We start from the raw sequence: 15000 nt of genomic DNA, 5'->3' as shown, positions 1-15000 counted from the left end.
CCTGAGAGAAACGCATGCGACTGCCGTGCTTTGCGGCATAGCACCGTGCGCAAAAACGGTGCGCATGCAAGAGGTGTCAGAGCAAGCGAACTTGTGCCACGAGCAACAGGTCACTAAAAGCCTATAGATGACGGTGTTGGAGGAAAAGAAAAATATCGAGAAAGCACTGCGGTGTGCCGTGCGTAGGGACGGGCGCGCGTGCCACATGCCGCCGAAATATGGGTGTCGGAGAAAACAGAGTGCCGCGCGTAACGAGGGGCGCGCGTGTTACAGAGAGATATGCCCAAACGCATGAAAGTGTACGCAGGTGTCCTAAGGCAGTTTTTTTTTTTTTTTTTTCCTCATTTTGATGTCGCCCCGGCTGACGCGGTTTTCGTTTTTCCGTGCCGCCCCGGCTGACGCAGTTTTTGCGCCGCCCCGGCTGACGCGGTTTTTGCGCCGCCCCGGCTGACGCGGTTTTCGCGCCGCCCCGGCTGACGCGGTTTTCGCGCCGCCCCGGCTGACGCGGTTCGGACTTTGCACTTTTTGGCTGTGCCTGGCTGGCGGCCCACTCACTCGATCGCCAGGTCTGTTTGCCCCGGTGGTTCCACCGCCAGGCTTAAGCGCGAACTTTTTTTGTTTGTTTTCTTTTGATTAAGCGCAAGCTTTTTTCTTTGTTTTCTTTTGATTAAGCGCGGGCTTTTTTCTTTGTTTTTTTTTTTATTTCGCCCCGGCAGACGCGGTTTTTGCGCCGCCCCGGCTGACGCGGTTTTTGCCGCCCCGGCTGACGCAGTTCGGACTTAGCACTTTTCGGCTGTGCCTGGCTGGCGGCCCACTCACTCGATCGCCATGTCTGTTTGCCACAGTTTTCCCGGTGGTGCCGCACCCGGGCTCGCCCCGGCTGACGCAGTTTTCGCGCCGCCCCGGCTGACGCGGTTTCGTGCCGCCCCGGCAGACGCGGTTTTCGCGCCGCCCCGGCTGACGCGGTTTTTGCGTCGCCCCGGCTGACACGGTTCGGACTTTGCACTTTTCGGCTGTGCCTGGCTGGCGGCCCACTCACTCGATCGCCATGTCTGTTTGCCACAGTTTTCCCGGTGGTGCCGCACCCGGGCTCGCCCCGGCTGACGCAGTTTTCGCGCCGCCCCGGCTGACGCGGTTTCGTGCCGCCCCGGCAGACGCGGTTTTCGCGCCGCCCCGGCTGACGCGGTTTCGTGCCGCCCCGGCAGACGCAGTTCGGACTTAGCACTTTTCGGCTGTGCCTGGCTGGCGGCCCACTCACTCGATCGCCATGTCTGTTTGCCACAGTTTTCCCGGTGGTGCCGCACCCGGGCTCGCCCCGGCTGACGCAGTTTTCGCGCCGCCCCGGCTGACGCGGTTTCGTGCCGCCCCGGCAGACGCGGTTTTCGCGCCGCCCCGGCTGACGCGGTTTCGTGCCGCCCCGGCAGACGCAGTTCGGACTTAGCACTTTTCGGCTGTGCCTGGCTGGCGGCCCACTCACTCAATCGCCATGTCTGTTTGCCACAGTTTTCCCGGTGGTGCCGCACCCGGGCTCGCCCCGGCTGACGCAGTTTTCGCGCCGCCCCGGCTGACGCGGTTTCGTGCCGCCCCGGCAGACGCGGTTTTCGCGCCGCCCCGGCTGACGCGGTTTCGTGCCGCCCCGGCAGACGCAGTTCGGACTTAGCACTTTTCGGCTGTGCCTGGCTGGCGGCCCACTCACTCGATCGCCATGTCTGTTTGCCACAGTTTTCCCGGTGGTGCCGCACCCGGGCTCGCCCCGGCAGACGCGTTTTTTTTTTCTTTCGCCCCGGCTGACGCAGTTTTCGCGCCGCCCCGGCTGACGCGGTTTCGTGCCGCCCCGGCAGACGCGGTTTTTTGCGCCGCCCCGGCTGACGCGGTTTTTGCCGCCCCGGCTGACGCAGTTCGGACTTAGCACTTTTCGGCTGTGCCTGGCTGGCGGCCCACTCACTCGATCGCCATGTCTGTTTGCCACAGTTTTCCCGGTGGTGCCGCACCCGGGCTCGCCCCGGCTGACGCAGTTTTCGCGCCGCCCCGGCTGACGCGGTTTCGTGCCGCCCCGGCAGACGCGGTTTTCGCGCCGCCCCGGCTGACGCGGTTTCGTGCCGCCCCGGCAGACGCAGTTCGGACTTAGCACTTTTCGGCTGTGCCTGGCTGGCGGCCCACTCACTCGATCGCCATGTCTGTTTGCCACAGTTTTCCCGGTGGTGCCGCACCCGGGCTCGCCCCGGCTGACGCAGTTTTCGCGCCGCCCCGGCTGACGCGGTTTCGTGCCGCCCCGGCAGACGCGGTTTTCGCGCCGCCCCGGCTGACGCGGTTTCGTGCCGCCCCGGCAGACGCAGTTCGGACTTAGCACTTTTCGGCTGTGCCTGGCTGGCGGCCCACTCACTCGATCGCCATGTCTGTTTGCCACAGTTTTCCCGGTGGTGCCGCACCCGGGCTCGCCCCGGCAGACGCGTTTTTTTTTTTCTTTCGCCCCGGCTGACGCAGTTTTCGCGCCGCCCCGGCTGACGCGGTTTCGTGCCGCCCCGGCAGACGCGGTTTTTTTGCACCGCCCCGGCTGACGCGGTTTTTGCCGCCCCGGCTGACGCAGTTCGGACTTGGCACTTTTTGGCTGAGCCTGGCTGGTGGCCCACTCACTCGATCGCCATGTCTGTTAGCCACAGTTTTCCCGGTGGTGCCGCACCCGGGCTCGCCCCGGCTGACGCAGTTTTCGCGCCGCCCCGGCAGACGCGGTTTTCGCGCCGCCCCGGCTGACGCGGTTTTTGCCGCCCCGGCTGACGCAGTTCGGACTTGGCACTTTTTGGGCTGAGCCTGGCTGGCGGCGCACTCACTCGATCGCCATGTCTGTTTGCCACAGTCTTCCCGGTGGTGCCGCACCCGGGCTCGCCCCGGCAGACGCGTTTTTTTTTTCTTTCGCCCCGGCAGACGTGGTTCCCCCCCCCCCCCTTTTCGCTCGCCCCGGCTGACGAGGTTTTCGCGCCGCCCCGGCTGACGCAGTTTTCGCGCCGCCCCGGCTGACGCGGTTTCGTGCCGCCCCGGCTGACGCGGTTTTCGCGCCGCCCCGGCTGACGCGGTTTTTGCGTCGCCCCGGCTGACACGGTTCGGACTTTGCACTTTTCGGCTGTGCCTGGCTGGCGGCCCACTCACTCGATCGCCATGTCTGTTTGCCACAGTTTTCCCGGTGGTGCCGCACCCGGGCTCGCCCCGGCTGACGCAGTTTTCGCGCCGCCCCGGCTGACGCGGTTTCGTGCCGCCCCGGCAGACGCGGTTTTCGCGCCGCCCCGGCTGACGCGGTTTCGTGCCGCCCCGGCAGACGCAGTTCGGACTTAGCACTTTTCGGCTGTGCCTGGCTGGCGGCCCACTCACTCGATCGCCATGTCTGTTTGCCACAGTTTTCCCGGTGGTGCCGCACCCGGGCTCGCCCCGGCTGACGCAGTTTTCGCGCCGCCCCGGCTGACGCGGTTTCGTGCCGCCCCGGCAGACGCGGTTTTCGCGCCGCCCCGGCTGACGCGGTTTCGTGCCGCCCCGGCAGACGCAGTTCGGACTTAGCACTTTTCGGCTGTGCCTGGCTGGCGGCCCACTCACTCGATCGCCATGTCTGTTTGCCACAGTTTTCCCGGTGGTGCCGCACCCGGGCTCGCCCCGGCAGACGCGTTTTTTTTTTTTTCTTTCGCCCCGGCTGACGCAGTTTTCGCGCCGCCCCGGCTGACGCGGTTTCGTGCCGCCCCGGCAGACGCGGTTTTTTGCGCCGCCCCGGCTGACGCGGTTTTTGCCGCCCCGGCTGACGCAGTTCGGACTTAGCACTTTTCGGCTGTGCCTGGCTGGCGGCCCACTCACTCGATCGCCATGTCTGTTTGCCACAGTTTTCCCGGTGGTGCCGCACCCGGGCTCGCCCCGGCTGACGCAGTTTTCGCGCCGCCCCGGCTGACGCGGTTTCGTGCCGCCCCGGCAGACGCGGTTTTCGCGCCGCCCCGGCTGACGCGGTTTCGTGCCGCCCCGGCAGACGCAGTTCGGACTTAGCACTTTTCGGCTGTGCCTGGCTGGCGGCCCACTCACTCGATCGCCATGTCTGTTTGCCACAGTTTTCCCGGTGGTGCCGCACCCGGGCTCGCCCCGGCTGACGCAGTTTTCGCGCCGCCCCGGCTGACGCGGTTTCGTGCCGCCCCGGCAGACGCGGTTTTCGCGCCGCCCCGGCTGACGCGGTTTCGTGCCGCCCCGGCAGACGCAGTTCGGACTTAGCACTTTTCGGCTGTGCCTGGCTGGCGGCCCACTCACTCGATCGCCATGTCTGTTTGCCACAGTTTTCCCGGTGGTGCCGCACCCGGGCTCGCCCCGGCAGACGCAGTTTTCGCGCCGCCCCGGCAGACGCGGTTTTCGCGCCGCCCCGGCTGACGCGGTTTTTGCCGCCCCGGCTGACGCAGTTCGGACTTGGCACTTTTTGGGCTGAGCCTGGCTGGCGGCCCACTCACTCGATCGCCATGTCTGTTTGCCACAGTCTTCCCGGTGGTGCCGCACCCGGGCTCGCCCCGGCAGACGCGTTTTTTTTTCTTTCGCCCCGGCAGACGTGGTTCCCCCCCCCCCTTTTCGCTCGCCCCGGCTGACGAGGTTTTCGCGCCGCCCCGGCTGACGCAGTTTTCGCGCCGCCCCGGCTGACGCGGTTTCGTGCCGCCCCGGCTGACGCGGTTTTCGCGCCGCCCCGGCTGACGCGGTTTTTGCGTCGCCCCGGCTGACACGGTTCGGACTTTGCACTTTTCGGCTGTGCCTGGCTGGCGGCCCACTCACTCGATCGCCATGTCTGTTTGCCACAGTTTTCCCGGTGGTGCCGCACCCGGGCTTGCCCCGGCAGACGCGTTTTTTTTTTTTCTTTTCGCCCCGGCTGACGCAGTTTTCGCCCCGCCCCGGCTGACGCGGTTTCGTGCCGCCCCGGCAGACGCGGTTTTTTGCGCCGCCCCGGCTGACGCGGTTTTTGCCGCCCCGGCTGACGCAGTTCGGACTTTGCACTTTTTGGCTGAGCCTGGCTGGCGGCCCACTCACTCGATCGCCATGTCTGTTTGCCACAGTTTTCCCGGTGGTGCCGCACCCGGGCTCGCCCCGGCAGACGCGTTTTTTTTTTTCCTTCGCCCCGGCAGACGTGGTTCCCCCCCCCCCCTCCGTCTTTCTTTTTGTTTTTTTTTTCGCCGCGGCTGAAGTGGATTTTTCGGTGCCTCGACGCCCCGGTAGTCGCGGTTTTTCCGTTTCCGCACGGCCCCGGCTGACGCTGCTCGGTCACAGTCGCCTTTTGTGAGGATTGCAGACTTCTTGAGCGCGGGTGTTTTTTTTTTGTTGTTGTTGTTGTTTTATTACGCATTCGCTCCAGCAGACGCTGTTTAGACTTTTTGTTTCCTCTTTTATCCTGCGACGAGGTGACGAGGTTTATTCGGTGCCCCGCCGCCCCGGCTGAAGTGATTTTTCCTGTCCCGTGCCGCCCCGGCTGACGCGGTTGGGACTTCGCGTTTGTTCGGCCGCCACGGGTTTTGGCGCACTCGCTCGGTTGCTTGTTGTTGCCACTTGTTGCGAACCCAGGTTTCTTGAGCGAGCGCGGGCGTTTTTTCTTCCTTTCTTTCTTTGTTCTATGTGTTAGCGAATCGGCCTTTAATATCACACGAGGACTCACAACCAACAATTTTCAGTTTGAAGTGTAAAAAATCTGCAGGTGTTGACGTAACTGACTTGCCCCGTACCCTTGAGTACATCCATGAAGTTCTCGTAGTACTACTAAATCGCATTATTCCAAGTGGAGAAATTCCCATAAACTTGCAAACCTCTACACGAAAATCGGTGCGCGTGATAAAGTTGAAAATTATCGTCCGATATCAAATGTGCCTTCTATAACACAAATTCTAGGAAAAAAAAAAAAAAACACTTGTTCGCCGTTCTCTGCGCCGTGACTGGCAGCACTCCGGCGAAGCGAAACGGGGTCGATTCGAGCACGATATCGGCGTCTTTCGACGTGCTCGCCGGCGACCGTCGCACGAGTACGTCGCACGAGCGCGTCTGCCGGGGCGCCGTTTGCGAAGCCGACGCAAAAGTGGGAACCGCCGCTCGGATGATCGCCGCTTTCGGCAGAGTGAGTGTTGGCACTCCGGGGAAGCGAAACAGCGTGAATGCGCCCACGAAATCGGCGTATTTTGAAGTGCCCGCCGGCGACCGTCGCACGAGTACGGTAAACCGCGTCAGCCGGGGCGTAGTTCGGGACGCCGACGAAAAAGTGGGAAGCGCAACTCGGATCTTCGCCGTTTTTGCAGGAGTGAGTGGCGGCCCTCCTGCGAGACCAAGAAGCATCGATTCGTGCACGAATTCGGCGCCTTTCGACGTGATCGCCGGCGACCGTCGCTCGAGTAGGGCAAACCGCGTCTGCCGGGGCGGGCTTCGGGACGCCGATGCGAAAGTGGGAAACGCTGCTCGGATGTTCGCCGTTTTTGGCCGAGTGAGTGCTGGCACTCGGGCGAAGCCAAACGGGGCCGATTACGGCACGATATCGGCGTCTTTCGACGTGCCCGGCGGCGACCGTCGCACGAGTACGGTAAACCGCGTCAGCCCGGGCGGAGTTCGGGACGCCGATGCGAAAGTGGAGAACGCCGCTCGGATCTTCGCCGTTTTTGGAGGAGTGAGTGGCGGCACTCCGGAGAAGCCAAGGAGCGCCAATTAGCGCACGATATCGGCGTCTTTCGACGCGCTCGCCGGCGACCGTCGAACGAGTAGGGCAAACCGCGTCTGCCGGGGCGGGGTTTACGACGCCGACGCAAAAGTGGGAACCGCCGCTCGGATGTTGGCCGTTTTTGGCAGAGTGAGTGCTGGCACACCGGCGACGCGAAAGAGCGCGAAAGCGCCCACGAAAGTGGCGTATTTGGACGTGCTTGACGGCGACCGCTGCAGGAGTACGAAAAACCACGTCAGCCGGGGCGAGCGACCCACGGCGGTCTGGGTGCTTATCGCTGCTATTATAGGGGCACCCCGGCAGACGCAGAAAAAAAAAATTTTTTTTCGACCTTCTTTTTTGCTGGTCGAGCTCGGGTAACCCAGGTCGCAATGGGAGCCGCGCACGAAAGCGGCGTCGCGAGACGCGTTCGCGGTCGCTAGTCGCACGAGCTCGGCAACCGCGTCAGCCGGCGCGGAGTTCGGGATGCCGACGGCTAAGTGGGTACCGCTGCTCGGATGTTCGCCGTTTTTGGCCGAGTGAGTGCTGGCACTCCGGCGAAGCGAAACGGGGCCGATTCGGGCACGATATCGGCGTATTTCGACGTGCTCGCCGGCGACCGTCGCACGAGTACGGCAAAGCGCGTCTGCCGGGGCGAGGTTTGCGATGCCGACGAAAAAGTGGGAAGCGCCGCTCGGATCTTCGCCGTTTTTGCAGGAGTGAGTGGCGGCCCTCCTGCGAGACCAAGAAGCATCGACTCGCGCACGATATCGGTGTCTTTCGACGTGCCCGCCGGCCACCGCCGCACGAGTACGGCAAACCGCGTATGCCGGGGCGGGGTTGGCGACGCCGACGCAAAAGTGGGAACCGCCACTAGGATGTTCGCCGTTTTTGGCAGAGTGAGTGCTGGCACACCGGCGACGCGAAAGAGCGCGAAAGCGCCCACGAAAGTGGCGTATTTGGACGTGCTTGACGGCGACCGCTGCAGGAGTACGAAAAACCACGTCAGCCGGGGCGAGCGACCCACGGCGGTCTGGGTGCTTATCGCTGCTATTATAGGGGCACCCCGGCAGACGCAGAAAAAAAAAATTTTTTTTCGACCTTCTTTTTTGCTGGTCGAGCTCGGGTAACCCAGGTCGCAATGGGAGCCGCGCACGAAAGCGGCGTCGCGAGACGCGTTCGCGGTCGCTAGTCGCACGAGCTCGGCAACCGCGTCAGCCGGCGCGGAGTTCGGGATGCCGACGGCTAAGTGGGTACCGCTGCTCGGATGTTCGCCGTTTTTGGCCGAGTGAGTGCTGGCACTCCGGCGAAGCGAAACGGGGCCGATTCGGGCACGATATCGGCGTATTTCGACGTGCTCGCCGGCGACCGTCGCACGAGTACGGCAAAGCGCGTCTGCCGGGGCGAGGTTTGCGATGCCGACGAAAAAGTGGGAAGCGCCGCTCGGATCTTCGCCGTTTTTGCAGGAGTGAGTGGCGGCCCTCCTGCGAGACCAAGAAGCATCGACTCGCGCACGATATCGGTGTCTTTCGACGTGCCCGCCGGCCACCGCCGCACGAGTACGGCAAACCGCGTATGCCGGGGCGGGGTTGGCGACGCCGACGCAAAAGTGGGAACCGCCACTAGGATGTTCGCCGTTTTTGGCAGAGTGAGTGCTGGCACTCCGGCGAAGCGAAAGAGCGCGAATGCGCCCACGAAAGTGGCGTGTTTGGACGTGCTTGACGACGACCACCGCAGGAAAACGAAAAACCACGTCAGCCGGGGCGAGCGACCCATGGCGGTCTGGGTGCTTATCGCTGCTATTATAGGGGCACCCCGGCAGACGCAAAAAAAAAAAAAATTTTTTTTCGACATTCTTTCTTGCTCGTCGACCTCGGGTGACCCAGGTCGCAGTGGGAGCCGCGCACGAAAGCGGCGTCGCGAGACGGCTTCGCGGTCGCTAGTCGCACGAGCTCGGCAACCGCGTCTGCCGGGGCGGAGTTCGGGACGCCGACGGCTAAGTGGGAACCGCCGCTCGGATGTTCGCCGTTTGTGGCCGAGTGAGTGCTGGCACTCCGGCGAAGCCAAACGGGGCCGATTCCGGCACGATATCGGCGTCTTTCTACGTGCTCGCCGGCGACCGTCGCACGAGTACGGCAAAGTGCGTCTGCCGGGGCGGGGTTTGCGACGCGTACGCAATAGTGAGAACCGTCGCTCGGATGTTCGTCGTCTTTCGCCGAGCCAGTGCTGGCACTCCGGCGAAGCCGAACGGAGCCGATTCGGGCACGATATCGGCGTCTTTCCACGTGCTCGCCGGCGACCGTCGCACGAGTACGGTAAACCGCGTCAGCCGGGGCGGAGTTCGGGACGCCGATGCGAAAGTGGGAAGCGCCGCTCGGATCTTCGCCGTTTTTGGAGGAGTCAGTGGCGGCACTCCGGTGAAGCCAAGGTGCGCCAATTCGCGCACGATATCGGCGTCTTTCGACGTGCCCGCCGGCCACCGTCGCACGAGTACGGCAAACCTCGTCTGCCGGGGCGGGGTTTGCGACGCCGACGCAAAAGTGGGAACCGCCGCTCGGATGTTCGCCGTTTTTGGCAGAGTGAGTGCTGGCACTCCGGCGAAGCGAAAGAGCGTGAATGCGCCCACGAAAGTAGCGTATTTGGACGTGCTTGACGGCGACCGCCGCAGGAGTACGAAAAACCACGTCAGCCGGGGCGAGCGACCCACGGCGGTCTGGGTGCTTATCGCTGCTATTATAGGGGCACCCCGGCAGACGCAGAAAGAAAAAAAAAAAAAATGGGGACATGGCGTGCGTCACCGTGCGGCTTCGCAGCGTTGCCGAAGTCGCCGAGCCCTTCGACTGAGCCGAACGGCGGACAGGGAACGTTGGTCGGCCGTTCTAACCTGTCGGTGCCACGCCGAGACGTCGTTAAGGAAAACCGCGTCGTGGGCCTCTACTACGCCGTCGAGTCGTTGTACGTTTGGTGTCCAGCGTGTCGGCGGCGAGTAGCGGACACGTCGTTCACGACTTCGGTCTTTCGCAGTCGACGCGAACTTGCGGAGAGTCGTGGTGCCTCACGTTTTCGGCAGAAACCGCGGCGGAATTTTCCCGTGCGTGCGCGCACGACCTCGGTGCTGTGCCGTCAGCGTAGTGTTGCACAAACTCGTGGCCTACCCAAGGTGCGGTACGTTTGCGGCCGTATCCTCGGTGGGAATTTCGTGAGTAGGGTCGCAAATTCTACGACCTCGGCGGGTTTGAGAGCGACGTAGACTTGTGGCACGCTCAACGTGCCACACGTTTCGGGGCACACCCGCGGTGAAATTTTCTCGAGTACGCTCGTATTAGTGCCCAAGGAGGTCTGGGTACTTATCGCTGCTATTATGTGGGGGTTCTCGTGAGCGGCGTACGCGAAAGCGACCGGGTGTCTGATATGCGGCGGGCTTCGGCCTCGTCAAGCGTGTCCTCGGGTCTGCTCCAGGGGAATCCACGGCAGTCGTCTGCAGCCTCATCCGCTTGATGCGTTAGGGGCTGGTTGTCGGACGGTGCCGTTTTACCACGATATCGAGGTGTGTTCCGTGTCGTCCTCGGGCGATTCAGATGCGAAAGCGCCGAAGACGCGGGCGTGACCCGTCGTCTGGCGGCTTTGCAGTCTCGGCTCCGTTGCTAGTTCCGGCCGGTCCACCGACAGTGCAGCGGGCTTGGGCAACCCGCACGGCGCGACCGAGTCGATGCAACGAAAAAGAGCGAGCATGAACGTGCTTCTTGCCGCACGGCTCCCACTCGTCTTTCGGGAAGGTTGTGCCGTAGCGAGCTCGAACGCCGTCATCTCGGAGTGCAAAATAAGCGTGTTGGGGCGCCTGAAGGTGGCCTCCGCCGCACACAGACTGCGTCCGGCCCGCCGAAGGCGAGGACGGACGCGCAGTCGAACGATTACCTGGTTGATCCTGCCAGTAATCATATGCTTGTCTCAAAGATTAAGCCATGCATGTCTAAGTACATGCCGAAATAAGGCGAAACCGCGAATGGCTCATTAAATCAGTTATGGTTCCTTAGATCGTTTCTTCCTACTTGGATAACTGTGGCAATTCTAGAGCTAATACATGCAGTGAGCCTGGAGCCCTTTGGGTAACGGGTGCTTTTATTAGACCAAGATCGATCGGGTTTCGGCCCGTATTGTGTGGTGACTCTGGATAACTTTGTGCTGATCGCATGGCCACGAGCCGGCGACGTTTCTTTCAAGTGTCTGCCTTATCAACTTTCGATGGTAGGTTACTTGCTTACCATGGTTGTTACGGGTAACGGAGAATCAGGGTTCGATTCCGGAGAGGGAGCCTGAGAAACGGCTACCACATCCAAGGAAGGCAGCAGGCGCGCAAATTACCCACTCCCGGCACGGGGAGGTAGTGACGAAAAATAACAATACGGGACTCTTTTGAGGCCCCGTAATTGAAATGAGTACACTCTAAATCCTTTAACGAGGATCAATTGGAGGGCAAGTCTGGTGCCAGCAGCCGCGGTAATTCCAGCTCCAATAGCGTATACTAAAGCTGCTGCGGTTAAAAAGCTCGTAGTTGGATCTCAGTTCCAGACGAGTAGTGCATCTACCCGATGCGACGGCTCGGACTGAACATCATGCCGGTTCTTTCTTGGTGCACTTCATTGTGTGCCTCGAGATGGCCGGTGCTTTTACTTTGAAAAAATTAGAGTGCTCAACGCAGGCGAGTCGCCTGAATAAACTTGCATGGAATAATAGAACAAGACCTCGTTTCTGTTCTGTTGGTTTTTGGAATACGAGGTAATGATTAAGAGGGACGGACGGGGGCATTCGTATTGCGGCGCTAGAGGTGAAATTCTTGGACCGTCGCAAGACGAACTACTGCGAAAGCATTTGCCAAGAATGTTTTCATTGATCAAGAACGAAAGTCAGAGGTTCGAAGGCGATCAGATACCGCCCTAGTTCTGACCATAAACGATGCCAACCAGCGATCCGCCTGAGTTACTCAAATGACTCGGCGGGCAGCTTCCGGGAAACCAAAGTATTTGGGTTCCGGGGGAAGTATGGTTGCAAAGCTGAAACTTAAAGGAATTGACGGAAGGGCACCACCAGGAGTGGAGCCTGCGGCTTAATTTGACTCAACACGGGAAAACTTACCCGGCCCGGACACTGGGAGGATTGACAGATTGAGAGCTCTTTCTTGATTCGGTGGATGGTGGTGCATGGCCGTTCTTAGTTGGTGGAGCGATTTGTCTGGTTAATTCCGATAACGAACGAGACTCTAGCCTATTAAATAGGTGCGGGGTTCCCAGCACCTTACAACCTTCTTAGAGGGACAAGCGGCTCCTAGCCGCACGAAACAGAGCAATAACAGGTCTGTGATGCCCTTAGATGTCCGGGGCCGCACGCGCGCTACACTGAAGGAAGCAGCGTGTCTTTATCCCTGTCTGAAAAGACTGGGTAACCCGTGGAACTTCTTTCGTGATTGGGATAGGGGCTTGCAATTGTTCCCCTTGAACGAGGAATTCCCAGTAAGCGCGAGTCATAAGCTCGCGTTGATTACGTCCCTGCCCTTTGTACACACCGCCCGTCGCTACTACCGATTGAATGATTTAGTGAGGTCTTCGGACCGATGTCCGGCGCGGCCTTTCGGTTGCGCCGGTCTGTTGGAAAGATGACCAAACTTGATCATTTAGAGGAAGTAAAAGTCGTAACAAGGTTTCCGTAGGTGAACCTGCGGAAGGATCATTAACGGATTGTGAAGGGTGAGCGCCTCAGCTGCGTCTGCGCCCGACACTTTCTGCCGCTGACCCCGTTTGGACGCGGGGTCGGCTTTTCCCCACGGGGCTGCCTGAATGTGGAGCGGCACCCCGTGACAAATTGTTGCGCCCAGCGGACGCCAACACCGCGACCTTGGACGGTCGGCCAGGTGGCGGACGCGGGTACAAACGGCGCAACGCACTCATAGGTCGGCTTTCGACCCGCCACTGCACCGTGGCTCGAAGCGCTCGAAATGCGCGACCCGACCGCTGCGGGACCGCCTAGTACTGTAAACAGGAGCGGCGGAGCGCGAACGGCGAGTCGTGGTTACGTCGGTAGAAGGCGAGGCTGCGCGTTCCCGAAACGCCAGCCGAGTGCCCTCCCGACCGTTCGAGCGTGCAAGAACGAGACCCGACAATCGCGCGGCGACTGCCAAGTACGAGAGGAACGGCACAAGCGTCGGCGGTCGGTCAAGGAACTGGCGATGTGACGGGTCCGCTGTGCACCAGTGCATACCGTCCCGCCGTCCGCGGCAAGCGCCTCCGCGTCCTCGGGTGACGGAGGCTGCCGGTCGGTTCTTGCAGGCGAGGGATCTCGCTGGCACCGGTTCGCGTTGACGCGCGGCCGGTCATGGCACGGCGATGCGACGGCCGAGGTGCGCAGTACTCGATGGAGGAACCGCACGCTCCGATGACCGTCCCGCCCTCCGCGGCGTATGCGTACCGACCGTAATGGTTGCAGCAGCGCCGGCCGGCTTTTGAATTCGCCACACGAAACACGGTGCGAGATCGCGGTTAGGGGAGCGTCGACGTTGCCAGGCGTTTTGCTTGCTGCCGAGGGAAAGGCGGCACGGCCACGTCGCGCTCGTCGCGATTAGCGGGTCTGCGCGCTTTGGGAAGGTGCCGCAACGACTTGCCGAAAGAGGAAGCACGGAAGAACGAGGGACTTGGACGTCCCGACAATTGAACGCACTTGCGGCCAGGCCCTTGCTGGCTTCGTTCTTCCGCCTCGAGTAGGCTCGTACGCGGCTCCGGCGCCGAAAGTGGTCCTTGGCACCGACTTCGGTGGACGTGGGAAGTGCCGCGCAAGTACGGCGCGCCTGGCTCCACCTGTTGGCTAAAGTAGGCAGCCGGATCGGCATTTTGGTGTGCGGTGGCAAACCGTGGATGCGAAAAAAGCTTGTGCGATTTCGTGGAACAAAAAGCGGGGGTCCCCCTTTTTATGCGGAGGAGACCGACCCGCCTGCCGTGGTGAACCGCGACGCCACGGTAAAAACGGGAGAGGCTTGTCGATGGGACCGTGCATCCCGCGCTCCACGGAGGCCGGGAGGCGGCCGCCCGAGGAAATGTGTAGCCGTCGAGGCCCGCATCTGCGTGCACTCTTATCCAAATGGGTGTACCGCAGGCATTTTCTGGTTAGGCGGGCCAATGAGAGCGAGCACACAACGATACCTACGGGTCCGGCTTGGAGAACCGGCTTCGACGCCTCCCGAGTATTTATAGAGGGGTGGACCACGAAAGCACTCGCAAGTAGCGAAAGCGAAACGCCGTCCGAAACACACCGTTTGCTCGATTTGCGGCAGCCGAAAAAGGCGCGGCAGAGTTTTGGAGTCCAAGCGTGCGCTGAAAAGCGCCCTTCTTGGCCACTGTTTGGCCGAGTGCCAGAAACGTTTGGTTTTGACTGTACGGAATTGAACAAACACTTTTTCACGACTCTAAGCGGTGGATCACTCGGTTCTCGGGTCGATGAAGAACGCAGCCAGCTGCGAGACTTGGTGTGAATTGCAGGACACACTGAGCACTGATTCTTTGAACGCACATTGCGGCCTTGGGTCTTCCCTTGGCTTCGTCTGTCTGAGGGTCGGATCACATATCAAGAGAGCCTTCGGCGCACAAGGGAACGTGAGCCGTCGACTCGTTTTGACCGCGTCGGCAACACGGACAGCACGCTGAACACCTCACAGCGAGCGCCAACAGCGGCCACTCAAGGGCGAGACGGTGGCGACCGTCGTGCCAGAGCCCAACCGAAACGGGGGCGACCGACTGCATTGAGGATGTGGCACCTCGTTGAGACCGCCGCAGGACTTCGAGTCGGAAGGAAGCCTGCAGGGAAAGTGCGGTCGAGGTTGCGTACTCCTCTCTGCGACCGGGCGCGCAAGAGCTGCGAGAGCCACGGACGCGCAACTTTAACGCACGGTAAACACGAGGAGCGAAAGCCGGCCAGCAAAGCTTCTCCAGCCGTGCGCAAAGTGCGCGAGATCGCAGCCTTGCGTTGCGCTTGTTGCCCTCGAAGTAAGCAGGGTGTCCCGTAGACCGGGCGCTCGAACACGCTGCGGGGCCGTGCCTCCTCCAGGCTTTGCCGCGCGAACAGGGAACGTTCGCGCGCAAAGCGCAGGGAGGTGAGGAGGCTGCGCCCGACGTTTGCGGTTCGCTGCGTACGCGGTTGATGCGGAGAGCACGGCGCGACGACTTGCCGCGAAGCGGAAAAAGTCTCCCGCACGAGTTGGCGAAACGTTGGCGAAGCTTAAGGCGTTCTCGTCGTAGTCCGCCGTCGGTCTAAGTGCTTCGCAGTTCCCGTCCCGTTCAAAAAAC

The 15000-nt window shown here is 61.7% G+C and overlaps 2 non-coding genes across 2 annotated transcripts; both read left to right on the top strand.

Moving 5' to 3' along the window:
• The first annotated feature begins 10585 nt into the window (after positions 1 to 10585).
• On the top strand, positions 10586 to 12400 carry LOC142793528 (small subunit ribosomal RNA). Its single transcript, XR_012891608.1, has one exon. It is a non-coding gene; the product is annotated as a small subunit ribosomal RNA (ribosomal RNA).
• A 1719-nt stretch (positions 12401 to 14119) lies between these two features.
• On the top strand, positions 14120 to 14272 carry LOC142793535 (5.8S ribosomal RNA). The gene has a single exon (XR_012891615.1). It is a non-coding gene; the product is annotated as a 5.8S ribosomal RNA (ribosomal RNA).
• The last annotated feature ends 728 nt before the right edge of the window (positions 14273 to 15000 follow it).

This window comes from Rhipicephalus microplus, unplaced genomic scaffold, assembly GCF_043290135.1.
Source record: "Rhipicephalus microplus isolate Deutch F79 unplaced genomic scaffold, USDA_Rmic scaffold_306, whole genome shotgun sequence".
Classification (NCBI taxonomy): domain Eukaryota; kingdom Metazoa; phylum Arthropoda; class Arachnida; order Ixodida; family Ixodidae; genus Rhipicephalus; species Rhipicephalus microplus.
This window is presented reverse-complemented; position numbering and strand designations above follow the sequence as displayed.